The following is a 15,784-nucleotide window of genomic DNA, read 5'->3' as shown; positions in this document are numbered from 1 at the left end:
TAATTATCATGCTGACCTTTGACCCTTTTCCTGGTTTTTGTATAATATTACGGATCCCAGATCATCAACATTAAGTTGAGGAAGGGCTCATATAAATAAAACACAACTCCTAGCTAAAATAGTTTGTTTATTCACAATAAAAAATGCGGCAAGCAGCAGTTGAAACACCTCACTTTGATGTACATACATATTTATATAATATATAAGTTTCAACCTCGTAAGAGAAGTGCGATTAAGTTCACTGTATTTATATAGTCTAGAGCGATATACAAATATTAAAATAAATACTTGTTATTGGTATAATGGTTCCAAGCCAGCAAGCTGGATTGGACCGGAAGTGCAGAGCAGTATGACTTGGAATTGTTCAGTAATAAATGATAATACTAGCTGTCATTGGCAAATTATGTAAGAGTTGTAGTCAAGTCAAAACCATACAGAGTCTCTTGAATTCACGTGAGATTTTAATGATCCATATCTAGATCATTTTTTGTACGTTTTATGATTGCTTTCTAAATGTGGCGATGTCACTGAAATTGTATCTCTCTTTGACAAGATAACTCTTTGCTCTGTCTATTTCCGGCAGAGTTATTGTTTCTAAATGCATTAGATTACATAATTCAAATTGACAAACATAAGATTGATTTTAAGAAAGTGTGTCATGCATACTGAAGTAGGGTAAATCGTTTTTTTATATTTTTTTATTTCATCGAACGTTAACATTGAGATCTAAGTAAAAATAGTTCATCAATGACATCTTTAGATAATGCATTAGACAATGAATTTAGAACCAAATATGGTACAATAGACTTGTATATATAAATAAATAATATCAATTAAATACTATATTATATCTTCGTAAAGTGTTGAAGGGATGCCCCAGCATTTAAATCAACAAATGACACGGAAAATAAAGAAAGAAAAAGACGAAAAATTGCGCTGGCCCAACATGGAATGAAACAAGGCATGCACAGGTATTAGGTCAATAAATCAAGTCTTCAATGAATGGGTGATGCGAGGAAGAGTAAAACATGCAATCCATAGTACAATAATGTTATCACTGAAAGAAAAAAGAAACATAACACTAGCACTCTTGTCAGCAAAGATAAATATGACTTCATGCACAGTCAGTTGACAGCAAATTCTCTTCTTGTGGAATGACCTGCAATTATGTGATTTAGACATTTTGCAATAAATACTGAGAAACCTGTTTACAATGTACGATCGAGTGAACAGTAAAAGTGTCTTTCATACTTAAATTTATCTGGGGAATTTGTTTACACTAAGTAACACATATTTTGCAATAAGGACTACGCTGTAGTAACCTAGCTGCATAAACAATTATCAATATATGTTGCACACACACACACACACACACACACACATAATTTTTATATATATATATATATATATATATATATATATATATATATATATATATATATATATATATTTATTTATATATTGGCTAATAACCAGTTTGGAGAGGTCTCTTAAAATACACGCAATGGGTTTGATTAAACCTCCCGGGAGTATGTTGTTAAGATATCAATCCTGAGAGAATGGAACGGCGTCAAAGACTGGAAACTTGGTTGTAAACCTGTTTTGCGGGTGTACTTTAACAATTTCGGGCATCTTTTCTATCCTGGAAATAGTAAAGTGATAGGTATTACTCGAGAAAGTGAAATTTACTCAATGATTCCATAATTTCATAGCAGCAGGGAGGGTGAACAGACCAATTTTGAAGCAAGTCTACTTTTTAAAAAAAATAATCAAACAAAAATAAATGAAAATATAGGGTCACTAACGTCAAAAAGAAGCCTCTAACCAACCGAGATTTATTCTAATTTGGTTAGCTCATTTTGTTACTTTATCTTTATCGCATTTATTTTTTAAAAATATGTGTTTGTTTACCTTTCAGAAACTCATTTTTGGTCGCACCCTCCTTGCTTCACTTACAACCAACGATTTCAATATTTTTACATCAAGCATATATCGTGATAAAACCATTGGTGCCCAAGTTTGCTCTCAAAAGTGTTTGCCAAACCAGACATAACAAATCATATGGAGATCTTTGGCAAACATAAATGAATCGATACAAGCAAATCCAGTTAGGAGAAAATCTGGTAATGGTCACTTTATCGATACTCTGGTCATCTCGTGTGTTGGATGTCCAAATCTCTTAAAATACTCATATCATTCTCACATTCCAAGGACATTTCCAAATAACATGCAACCATATCAACCGAGATAACATGCCTATAATCGTGTATGGTATTCCACAATCCACCATATCCGTATTCAACACAACTGCGTTGTATTTCTTCAAGAAATTCCGAACGTACTGGTCTCCATGAATTTTCGTTCTGCTCAAATTGAGCAGCAACTGACGGAACGGTAAGGCAAGTACTCATTAATTGTTCAGTATCGTCATGGGTATATTTCAGCTGCGATATTGTTCAGTATCGTCATGGGTATATTTCAGCTGCGATAGATTTTTCACTTCTTCATGGAGAGATTCTGCACGATAAATATCTCCATTAGGTCGTACAAACTGATCATAATTTCCATCATGGGAACTTTGAAACAGCCACATGGATACATGATCGCTTTTACTGATATTTTTGATAAAATCAAACATATCACCGTAACATATAGAACGTAACAATTCGAGCACGTGGAAATATTGTCAACGCAGAGGTCCACGCATGCGCATTATGATCAATAATATGTATCGGAGCTCCTTTCCTTTATAGTTCGACTCGTAAATAATTATCCGGTTATTGCTTTTACCATCATTAGGAATATTAGTTTCCTTTTCAGTTAAGCAACTTCTTTGATAGACGATCCGGTATATTTAACTGCTTCTGCCCATTTATTAGTTTATTCCCACGAATCGTGTTGGTGAAGTGTACTGTAATTCGTTCGGCTACACAATTTATTTTCGATTCTTTCATTGGTTTGAGATCACGAACGCTGGGTTTATTATTCAGCGGATAAATTGCCTAAATAATTGTAGTCACAGGGTATCTCGTTCATAAAACGGTTTATCAATACTAGTCAACGTTCCTGGTTTAGAAACTATATTTAATGTAACAGTATTTCCATCGTGAAGACGAATAGGGTCATGTTTGTCACGGATAATCCAAGTATCGTCTAGCTCCACAATGTGTTTTACTTTATAAAATATATTTGAATGTCGAGATAATTAATAATCATCGCTGCTCGTTGGTCATTCATTGTAGCATCGACAAAACCATCGGCGACACCGATGTTCAAAACCGTGTTTGAAGTGTGGTGTTTGGGTTAGACGAGAAACGCAGCTGTGTGTGCAATGTGGTGGTAAAGAATACAGAAGGCTGAAAGGCTATTATGATTTTTAAAAAATAACGCCAATGAATCCCCCATAAGAAACGCTAAGGACTATCTCGCTAGAATTTCAAAATAATTATTAAGACAAATAATATTATTATATAAATTGAGCAAAATGAGTTTGTGAAACATGCCATTATCAAAAAGTAGGAAACATCCCGTTATGGTATCGTAAGTACCAGCCGACTAAACAAACCAGTCAGTAATGTCATTCACACTGGTTATCTCAAATTTACTGCTGGAAAGAATATGTAAGTTTGTCATAAATTTATCTACGGGTGTTTTCACAGATTATTCGAAAAATGGACTTGTGATGTGTCATATAATTGGCAGGAAACTCGATGACTCCTTGTGTAATTTACAGGCTATTACACAGAGTCAGAATTCTGCACGTGGTGTTTCTGGTAAGTATAATGATTTTGCAAATAGGGTTGTGAAATCTTTGAACGTGGAGACTGGCGACGAAATATAATTTCCATCGATTAATACAGCTGGTAATTATTATAATATTCACCAAAATTCGGTACAAATTGGCGGAAATAAAATATACAAATAGCATTTTCGAAGAAATATAAACAAAAACTAACCTTTCAGTATTACATATAGCAAAAATTATAAAGGGAAATAACTCTGTCAAGGATATGTAGAGTTGTGAAAGAGTAACTTCACTTTTATTTTACAATATTCGCTGATAAATAAATTATATTGTTTCGTTGTTTTTTTTTTCCCCTTCCGTGCAACAAACCAAAACACTCATGTTAAATAGGAAGCACTCCCATGGTAAGACAAAGTAATTAAACGTCAATGACCTCGTCAATGACAAAGTCCTGAAATGATCCTTGACAGCGTCCTAATCTAATCAGGGAAATAATTCTAATTTTTATTTACTGATGAAATATGTTTTCTTTGTTGTTTTAAGAAACGACATCCTTATTTTTCTGAATCTGTCAGGCTTCCTACTTTCTCTGGACTTTTTTAGCGATTCTAATTAAGAAATAAAACAGCAAATACGCCACACCCATTGCGTGAGCTACTTTTGGATTTCTAAGTATTGGTTAGCGTATATAGCTAAGGACCAGTTTTATTATTGGGTTCTCCCAAATGCTCGACCTTGAGCAGACAAGCACACCTTCCCACCATGATTATGGTGGTATGCAGACATCTGTTGAACATAGAGAAGGCCCCATATATGTAATGTGCAGTCCTTAGAATTACGTTATAGAACGAGTTAGTCTTGGGCCGGCCATTGAATTAAGTTAGATAAGATTGTATGTTGTGCTGTCCATATAACTAAGATTATATGTGTATCCTTTGAACCTGGGGTTGTGCCATCGTTAGAGTTAAGTTAATTAAGGTAATGTTGTTCCGTCCTTAGATTTAAGTCAAGTAAGTTAATGTTGTGCCGCCCATAGATCTAAGATTGTAAGTATTTTGTACCCTCTGAATTTGCTAGAATGTCGTTTGGCAAGCTAGGCGTTAACAAGGGGTTGTGCCGTCCTGATATCTAAAACTGTAAATATATCGCGTTCTGAACATGATAGAATGTTGTTTGGCAATCTAGGTGTTCACGTGGAGGTTGTGTAGTGTAAAGGTATGTATTGTATTTTAAGTATATATTTATTTTAATCAGATATTTATTATGCAATGAATATCAAAAATATAAATATTATGATTTCTTTTTTTTTGCAATTCAAAAATTGAAACATGACGGTATAATAATATCTGATGAACTGAATTGTGACAATTGTGTGATTTTGAATCATCGCAACAATGAAAATATTAAGACAGATATGCATTACAAGCAGAAACCCTATTCATTAAGCTGATTCAACAATCAATGTTTCAATAATTGGCAACAGTCAAAGATACAGATGTTGAGCAATCCGTTTCTCTCCCACACGCTTTTGAAACAATTGAATCAGAATTCTCTCATGAATGCGAAACGAGCAAACAATTGTGAATACACGCGTGATCGATTGAGAAAGATTATATCTGTAAGTAACTGTTACTGGTAAAAATGAAAGTGCTATCACCAGTGACCGTAATGACTGTGAACGTGAAAATAGTATTAACGTCATTGATGAAAATCAAAGTTATGGCAACAACGAACGTTTAGCTTTATCTGGCGTAACGGATTCTGATGAATACAATGACAAAACTACTAGTGATTGTAAAAGTGTAAACACCAAATAATAACAGATTATAATATCCATTCTGATCACAATATTTATTCTGATTCAGATTTATTCAGATTATAATATTTATTTTGATTAAGATTTATTCCGATTATAATATTTATTCAGTTTATAATATTTATTTTGATTCTTATTTATTCTGTTTCAGATTTATTCAGCATGTAATATTTCTTTTGATCCAGATTTATTCTGATTCAAATCTATTCAGGATATAGTATTTGTATTCAGATTTATTCTTATGATAATATTAGTCAGAGTCAGATTAATTTTTCATTCTGATTTTATTCTCATTCAGTCCTATAATTATTACTTTTAGCAGCATTTACCTCATCGAATTATTAAATCACTCCTATAATTATCATATTTAGTAACATTTACCGCATCAAATTTTAAAATCCAAATGATTTCATAATTTCTAAAATCATTCACTCCATCAAATTCAATAATAAGTGAAGAATAAAATTATTCTGATAGTAAGATTTATTCAAATTATACTATTTATCCAGATTATAATAATTATTCTGATTCAAATTTAATTTTTATTCTGATAATTATATTTATTCTGATTCAGTCCTATAATTATTTTTTTCAGTAGCATTTACCCCAACAAATTATGAGATCAGCCCTATAATTGTGGTATCTTTTACACCATGAAAGTATAAAATCTGACTGATCACAACTTTGATTACTATTTGCCCCATCGTTTTATGAAATGTGATCGATGATCTCAAATTTGAGAACTATTTACCTCCACCAAATTCAATAATCAGAGAAGAATATGATTTTTATTTGAATTCTGATAATATTTATTCTGATAATAATATTCAATCTATTAATATTTACTATGTAATATTATGTTTTACAGTAGGATTTTCTTAATTTTGAGTACTATTTACTCCATCAAATTATAAAATTTGACTACCTTGACTTTGTCAAGATTGAGTACCATTTACCTCAAATCTGGACGAGAATCAGTAAAATAACAAATTCTGTTATAATATTTTTTTTACTTGACAAATATCTGTTTTCAACGAGATCTTTTATTATTTTGAGTATTATTTACCACATCAATTTGATGAAATATACTGCATTGACTTGTCTTGTTTGTGTACCAATTACCCCATCAAATTATAACTAATTGTTGTGATTTTGAGTAACATTTTTTCCATTAAATTATAAAATCTGATTGCCTTGACTTTGTCAACGTTTAGCAACATTTACCTGAAATCTGGACGAGAATCAGTAAAAAATAAATTCTGTTATAATATATTGTATTTTCCCTGATTAGGAATAAGGATTGAAAATCAATCACGAACGTGAAAATCTATGATCTTACATAAAGATTAAAAGTCGAAACTTCATATCTCAAATCAACCAAGTGTCCGTATTGGTCAGTAAGTTTGAAATGTATCCGTGATAATAATGAATTATGACATTAACCGGATTAATGGGTTCATGTACGACCTAATATCCAGGAGGTACTTGAGGTGAAAAATGTATATAAAATAGGTCCCTGCTGCGCCGGACTGGATTGTTCAATATCTATTTGACAGCTGCCATTAATTGCATCACATACAAGATTGACTGCAATTCTTGATGTTATATTTTAATTTCCTGGTGAAATATGACAACCTCCGTCGTATGGATAATTGTTATGTTTGAGAATATTTGATGCCAGGGTTATTTTTTTCCCTGAGTTGACGATTTTAGGATAATATTCATTGATATTTTCTTAGTTACTCTTTATTAAATTTTTGTACTGCGAATGTAAATTCACCTGGTCTTTTGAATTCTTCTATTATTGTATAATAACCGATAAATGGTTTTCTAGGGCAGGGAAAAGAAATAACTTTGATAAGTACTTCTTAAATGAAAGCTTTATTAGTTTAATTATAATCTGATTCTATTTGATTTAGATGTTATATTGTTTCGATTATCTGTAGTCTTATATCATCATTACTTTATTGTGATAACAAAGAAAATAGATTTCGTATTTTGCTGATTGATTGATCTCAGAATTAATGGGATCGGAATAAATTTTATAAACGTCCATATATATTAACTCGCCACTAAAACTATAACAGCGATACAAATTATTAGCTCCATTCCACGGATAAATATGTCGATATTCTGGAACATTTATTATTTTTTCGCTAGTAGAAAAATCACCCCTCAGGCCATCCTATTGCACTTCTGATGGATAAAGAATATATATCTACGGCATAATCTGGAGCTGATATTTCTATCGCGGCTGATAATGTTTTCCTGAATATTGATAGCTATTTTAGATTCTTTTCCCACCACAGATTTAATTCTACGCTGAAATTCATCGTTGATTTGTTCAATCTGATCACTTCCTGTAGGTATACTCACAACATTCCTGTCTGGGTTCCATCTGGTTTATTGTTATTTGTAAATACCAGTGAATTATTTGCAGGCAATCCACCAAATGATTTTGATCTAATACTTGACGAACTATGACATACTCGTAATTGTGCTAGTGTTATTTCTTTCGCGCGAATTGCATTTGGAAAGTTGAGGCTAAATTTAGGATTGGTTGTGCTTACTGATATAATCTTGGTTTTTGGCAGAGTTGCATTAGCGATTTTCTGTTGCAGTAGTATTTCTGTAAACTCACCATCTGATATTGTTCCACCGCTAAGACCTGATGATATCATCGAAGAAAATTTGGGGTATGGGAGTATACTAGCGTCGCTGTATGCAACTTAATCGTATACTCATGCAATTTTGTATTTGTACACGCATATACTTTTTGTGATGATGTTAAGAATACCAGCAATTGTTCTTGCAGCTGAAACACAAATTGTTGTAACTGCTGGGGATGTCATTGTTATTGTTAATAGCAATGCGCCAGTTCCAGCAATAACAGCGGACGACGAATACACAATTATGACAACAACAACTACACGTCTGCGATATTTTATTTACTCTTACAGTATATTCATCAACGATATATTTTCAGTTTGGTTTGCCACTCACATACTTGATTGTATCTGCAATGTTGATCGTTGATTGGGAGCTCATTATGGGATGGGCATTTATCTAATAATTCAAGACAGTAACAATAAATCAAGCTTTTTTTCTTTTCTTCGGGAGCCACCACAAATGTTTCCTCGTCGTTTTGCTTCAATATTACTAGCATATATCTAGAAGATCCCTTTAGTCGATAATGCCGTGGTATTATGGTGGATATTGTAATTTTTGTAACGCTAAATACTGAGAACCTGTATGTTGTTAGTGTTGGTAATGTTGAATACCAGACGGGAATACTTCGCAGGTGAGTGCTTTGCACGCTGATGACATATTTTAAAAATTCGTTTGGTGGCGCCAACCCATGCAAATCGAAATAATTAATTCCACGTGGATAAATCGCGTATGCAACCCAATGAGTACTTCGACCAAAACTTCCAGCGAGATTAATGATACCGGTTTCAACACGGTTTGGTTATTTCGGTAATTGATCGCGCATAAATCACCTCTGAAATATTTATGTTTAATTTTTAGCAGCAGAAATTAAATCAAAATTTGAGATAGGACGATTTACGTTTAACGAAGTGTCCCGGGAAGTCGCAGACATTTTCCGTACCAATAAAGGGTTCCTGGTAATCTTAGACTCTCTCCCCTTTTTCGATGTTTTTATTCCTTTTCATTTCAATCATCAGAATATCTTGCTAGACCTCGTTCAAACATATTTCAATTTTTCTTCCATCAATCATGTATGTAATACGCACACAAAATTTATTATTTTACTGTACTCATTTGTTTCGGATCATCAGATCACAAACATTATGTCGGCATTAAGCGCTAATGTACGGACACATATACCAGTGTGAAAAGATTATTTATAATGCTAACTGGTAACACGGGCAAATAGTTCTGATGTTAGAGCATCGTCAATAAAAATCAGTGTTAACTTTGCACAACAAGACCTTGTGTGCACTGAACAGATCAGTACACACCAGATGTTCTGATTGATCAAAATTAGCACTAGTTCTGTTAACAACCAAAGAGGCATTCTTTAGACTACCGGACTTTTCCTGGCGCACAAAATAAAATGCATACAGAAAAATTTTGTGGGAGAAGAATATTGTAATAACTGTTAAGGCTATTGAGATTGAAAGTAATTGTACGGACAAGAATCTCTTGCCATTGCAGGAGTATGAAAAAATAAGCATCAAGACAATATGTTGGCGGCTGAAGAAAACACATTACCGCATAAGAGGCAGACACGACAATAAAACAGTTTGATTTTGAGACAAAGCTTAACAAAATGCACTATCGTTTGACTAAATTCAGGTTTCACATTGCACAGCAATGGTTGCAATTTATATAGTACAAATAAACGAAAACAGCTGCCGCTGACTTTCGCAATTATGATTGCAGTTGGTGGTGTTCATAGGCACAAACAGATGCCTGACTATGCCAACCAAAGCTGTACAATATAGGAGTAAAATGACAGCAATAGAGAATTGTACTGACGAGTAATGACAGTGCAGTTTGAGCCAACAGAGAAGCACACCTACCGTATCTTGTATGGTTGCCATCACCTCCCTTAATGACAGGTTTTCCATTGGCTTTTTGGTGTACCTGCTGGCCTTGTTCGCTTCGAACCTGACTTTCTCTGTTACCCCTGAATTCCTCAAAGACATTCCAGAAAATGTCCTCGTGGAACTGGTTAGAATCCTGGATAAAGATACTGTTATTTTAATTGTAATTACCTCCGCTAAGACTCATTAAATGTCCCAAACGTTTCACGTTGATATTGCTTTATTGTCTTCAAGTTATTCAATTTCAAAATTTCACAACAAAATACATTAATTAATATTTTTGTTTTCTTGATTTATTACCCGACATATCCACCAGGACAAAAGTAGAAACACATAATCGGTATTGGAGCAGTCTCATAGCATGGTGTCTAGAAATTGGTCCTGATAAAAGAAAGACTAAGTGATGTTTCTCGAAACTTTGCTTGGTATATTCTTAAATTTTAGCGTTTGTATCTTTTCAAAAACATGCATTTCTTGATGTGAAAGTGCATTTTTACATACTATATAATAGTAATTTATCCTTGACGGTGTAATCAATTTACTAATTAAACTGATTCTTTCCTACCCGTAATTTCAGAATGAAATTCTTGGCGTCTTGTGCTGACATGCTTCCTTCTTTTTGAAGAATTATTTCCAAAGTCGACGTGACGTCTCTTGCCATCTTGGCGTCACCACAGACATAAAAATGTCCTCCCTCACGAAAAATGCTTTTGTAAATCTCGCAACTGTTCTGAATTAAGTAATCCTGAACGTATATCTACAAATAAAGAAGATATCCAGACGGCATGAAACAAGATTGTTGGCAAAAAAATTCTCACAGACACAGAGAATCTGCAACGGAAAAATTCGAGATTATAAACTTAGTTAATGTTTATTTTGTGATATGTCGTCAGTCTAAAGTGGCCTACTTTTATACAGAGACAGAAACGTATTTCATTGATTTTTTTATATATTTAATAATGAAGTACTAAAATATATCAACGGGAATCATCCTATCGCTCCAGTAACGTATCATTTGTGGAACTACTTTCTTTTGTAATCTAGGAAATATGTCTAAACAATGTTATTCAACCTGTTTTTCAGTAATTTTGGCTATTACAATTCTCTCGCCCCTCCCCTCCCCCTCCCCTCTCTCTCTCTCTCTCTCTCTGTTTGCCGGTATGTCTCGCGCAGGACGTTGTTGTTATTGTTGTTTATGTAGGGTTTAACGCAATTTTTCAGCACAAGATAGGCTATAACATGGCGGCCAGTATAACTGGTGGAGGAAGAAACCTGGGAATCCCCGGGTAGAACCACCAACCCAGGAGAAGCTACTGGCAAGCTTTCTCACGTACTCACGTAAGCCGAGCCTAAGATTCGAATCCACGCAGAGTTGAGATGGCAGTGATCCGGAACGATGAGTGCTTTAGACCACTCGGCCACTCGGGGCCCCCTCGCAGGATGAACAGATCGTAAAATATGTCAAGACTGTAGACCCCGTATTACACAGTTATATAGTCAATATAGAGACGTCATCCAGAAATTCATAAAACCAACTCGAACCAACAAAAAGTGGCTTTTCAATATTCACTTTGTCATAATAAGTTCCATTGAATCATGCTCATTGTTAGTGACTTAACTTACCTGATCTGTTCTTGTTCAACATTCTGTCACCCATATATTATTGTATACCTGTCACACAAAATTACACACAAAATGGAAAATTACTCTTGCTTAAAGACAGTAATGAACTTGTTTGCGTAGTGTTTTCTACTCTCATCACAATCGTAACAATCATTCAAAAACGATGGAGATAATGTGTATCAATGAGTGTTGATTGCAAACTGAAATAAACTGTCGATCGAAATTAGAGTTCAAGATTTTGTACCTACCTAGACTGCAAGCTTCCCAGTGCAGAAATAAGGAAAATTAGGAGTCAAATCCTAATAAGTTAACCATTTTGTTTAAAGACGTTACAATCTGAATTCTGTGAGATACGATAACTCTGTGATGTTTCGAGAGTACCATAGTATCAACAATGTTTACTGTAGTAATCCGTGCAAGAAGTGTGTTAACGAAAATTTTTTTCCTAAACAACAGACATTAATTTGACAAAATACACAATTTTTAAGCATCATGTGCACAAGCTAAATTAGTAAAACATCTCTATCCTAATAAGATTTTAAAATGTGGGAACATCTTTATATCAATGTTGTAATGCTGCCACTCTTGATAAAAAATCTTCCAACTGCGGTAGTGAACTATTTCCTTATTTTACACATGTGTAGTACCTTCCAGGTTCTAAATTAGACTTTAAACATAGATTAAATTAAGAATATATTTCCAAGTTAAATGCAGGGGACATGTTATACTGATGGACAGACTAAAGGTTGGTTTAGCTACGAGAGATGCAAAATTTTTGTGTTATTCTGCTTTATCAAAATTGGAAAAAAAATTATTGAAATGCAACTTTCAAACGCTTTCTTTTTATTGCAAGATGAACCAGAAGACAGAGATAAATATGTTTGCACATGGGTATTACAGGTCTTTAAGCGGCTATATTTTGTTGACAAATCGCCTTACTGATGTATCTTCGCTTAACTATAAAGGAACTGATTGAACAAGATGGTACCTTGGATTTGTCCGATTCTCTAGAAAAAGCCGTGTAGACATTCGTCAGTACGCCCTCCTCCTTAGCCATCCGCAGCTCCTCTTTGTATATATTATCCATCGTGGATTTGCGGCACCCGAAATGCAGGTACATCTCTCCCCAACCCGACCGTGATTTATCTACAATGAAGAGAAAAACTCATCATAGCATTCTTCTTCTTTTAGTTGTTATTATTAGTATTAGTATTATTATTATTATTATTATTACTCCAAAACAAAGAAGAAGAAAAAGAAGCAATAAATACTTTAGAAACTCATTTTTGATCCTGAAGGGGAAATGTTGGAAATAATCAGTATAAAATAAATGGCATTTTTGTTTATAGTTACGATAAAATCCATTCAAGAATTTCGACTTATGATTATTTGCTGGTGGCATTTGTGTTCGCTTGACAGCTAGCATTCTAACTACTTTCAACATATGTACAAAGATCTACATCAAGAAAACGAAAATTGATTCTGAGAGAAAATATTTTCTCTCTGGCTTGGGCAAACCGATATACATTTCCCGAGTGCCCAATTTAGTACCTGCATATAATTCTCGACATTGTTGAACACATAAGCCACTAAATATAACCTCGAGTCGACATCCAGGAATGGATTATTCTTGCTATTATAATTGTTTCACTACATAAATTGGAAATCAAATTGTTTGTGGTGTGGGTGGAGGCGACTAGTATAGTACAGTATGAATATCATGGTAGAGTATTTACATAGTTTCATTCCCTTCAACATCAATATGAAAGAACTGCTGAGTAGAAAAATTTTGTATGTACCATGCTTATGCGGCACTGGTAACATTTCCCTGTCGATTTTCCTTTGTTGCCAGAAACTGCGGAAGGGAGCAATACCCGAACCTGGGCCCACCATGATGACCGGAAGGGTGTTGTCCTTGGGCATGTGGAATGATGATGCACTGAAATATAATCCACCTCAGACTGAATATCATTATTTTGATGCTATCAAGGCAAAGGATTTACATAAATGAATTTCCATTCCAGTCATCAGTGGATATGCTGCCTACCAGGGTCGCCCTTCCATAAACGTCTGCTCTATTTTGTCTGCTACAGTTTGATCCAAGTTCAATATGCTGTTTGAAAACTTATTCCAAGGTTTCCGAATGTTTTTGCATATCCAAGCATTAGTAACATGGAAATAAAGACCCAAAGCAAGGAAACATACATACACGTAAAAATGTGAAATTAGTATCATAAATAATTTAGTAAATTCCGTTGCTGTATTTCATGATTACGTGTGTGTGTGTGTGTGAAGTAACAGTTTGCTCGTCCCATCCCTTTGTTTGAATTCTTTCTTCTTTTTTGCATTTACCGTGATATCAAAGATTTGTTTCAATCAATAATTAAGGTGCTACATATAGTTGTATTATTAACTTCCTATCAGCCTTATTTATTGAATGTTGGTTTAAAGTCGACCATTTATTTTAGGACATTGTGAGCAGACAACTCCTACTATGATTCAATATCAACCGAGTACCCTAACATCCATACATTCTAAAACAACTGCTGATGATGCTACCCATGTAACCGTTGCATTTCGTCCAACCTTAAGATACATAATTGAAATTACATTCATTAAATGCTACATCTACAGTTTCTGAGAGAAAAAAAAATAATTACGTTCTGACAAGACATGGTACAATCGTTCCTGGCCCTATCCGATTCAGCCAAGAGGAGCAGACTCCCTCGTGCAAGGCTCCCTTGCCACCTGGAATCAATCACAGAAACGTTCGGGTCAAATATCTAAGGAGATCGATATAAAGATCCTTTATACACAACAAAAAAAAATAACTGAATCCAAATTAGACATTGGCATATGTTTCACACAATCAAGGCCTCTTGTGAAACTTTTCTGAGGACGAATAAATCGTTTGAGAGAAATCATGCAAATAATATGAAATTATTTTGTCAGCATTCAGTCAGAACCCAGTGTTCTTGTGAAGCAATGACAAATCAGTTACTGGTTGCGTGGTCGACATTAGAGCATAGTGGATACAAAACAGATTAGGAATTTCACATATCTCTTTATAGTACATCTGAGAAATGCTTCCAAATTGTATTATTTGTACTATTTTACAATATGACGGGTTTATGCATGGTCTTGAGGCAATATATGTTGAAGAAGTTATCACAGTAGTATCCCTCTGATAATGCATATATATATATATATATATATATATATATATATATATATATATATATATATATATCTTGGATATGGTCATGGATGCTATTAAATTGATTACATTTACGTCTATCCTCCTCAAGGCCTAATTTATACCACTGTATGTTGGTTTTGTCGATTATAAGAAGGTATTGCAATGTAGTCTCAAACACAACATGGTTATGTATGTAGTTGCGTCTACAATATACCACATTAAATCTCGGCCGTGATTTTAGCAAACATCAGACGAATGTGGAAGCATTTATAAATAACGTAGTTACTTGTATAGCTCACATGAACTAAGTCATACTGATATGCTAATGGGACATTGTAATTCCATTATGCTAACGGGACATTGTAATTCCATACCTTGAGTTCTGTGCTTGGCGACAGCTACCGTAACGTGTATTTCTCCCGGGTATACAGCTCGGGATGAACTGATGCTATAGTACCGCTGCTGTAGCACTGGAATTTGCGTTAGAATGAGATCCGCTGGGATCTTTAGAGATGGAAATTCCTCCAAAACTTCCAGAAGATTGGGAAATTTCTCATACTTCCAATCCTCATACGCTTGCAGATCCTAAATTATTACACGATTTTAAGATGTGTACAGGTTTCGATGTCGGCAGTATTAAAGATTCATTTAAGACTATTAATAAGAGATAAAACTATAATTAAAACTGTATCATATGTCACAGGCGGAAAATATTTCAATTATATCAAGATGACAGATACGTATAATTAGAATGTAATGCTAAATATTTTGAAATATTCAGCAAAGCATAAAAAATATAGAACATCGAAATAAGGGCAATGCAACCAGAA

At 34.0% G+C, this 15,784-nt stretch overlaps 1 pseudogene across 1 annotated transcript in view; it reads right to left on the bottom strand.

Annotated features, from left to right (window-relative positions):
* Positions 1–1,532: 1,532 nt before the first annotated feature.
* LOC149782175 (nitric oxide synthase, salivary gland-like) overlaps positions 1,533–15,784 on the bottom strand; it is a 59,255-nt pseudogene continuing 45,003 nt past the window's right edge. Inside the window, exons 23-29 of the transcript XR_016414642.1 lie at positions 15,329–15,539; positions 14,416–14,503; positions 13,555–13,694; positions 12,744–12,901; positions 10,698–10,889; positions 10,109–10,268; positions 1,533–1,642 (exon numbers count right to left, since the gene is read on the bottom strand). The product of XR_016414642.1 is annotated as a nitric oxide synthase, salivary gland-like (transcript). The remainder of the gene's footprint in view (positions 1,643–10,108; positions 10,269–10,697; positions 10,890–12,743; positions 12,902–13,554; positions 13,695–14,415; positions 14,504–15,328; positions 15,540–15,784) is intronic.

This window comes from Sinohyriopsis cumingii, chromosome 15 (assembly GCF_028554795.1).
Source record: "Sinohyriopsis cumingii isolate HCF-2022 chromosome 15, ASM2855479v2, whole genome shotgun sequence".
NCBI classification, from domain to species: domain Eukaryota; kingdom Metazoa; phylum Mollusca; class Bivalvia; order Unionida; family Unionidae; genus Sinohyriopsis; species Sinohyriopsis cumingii.
Note: the sequence above shows the minus strand (reverse complement) of the source record. Positions and strands in the feature narration are given on the sequence as shown.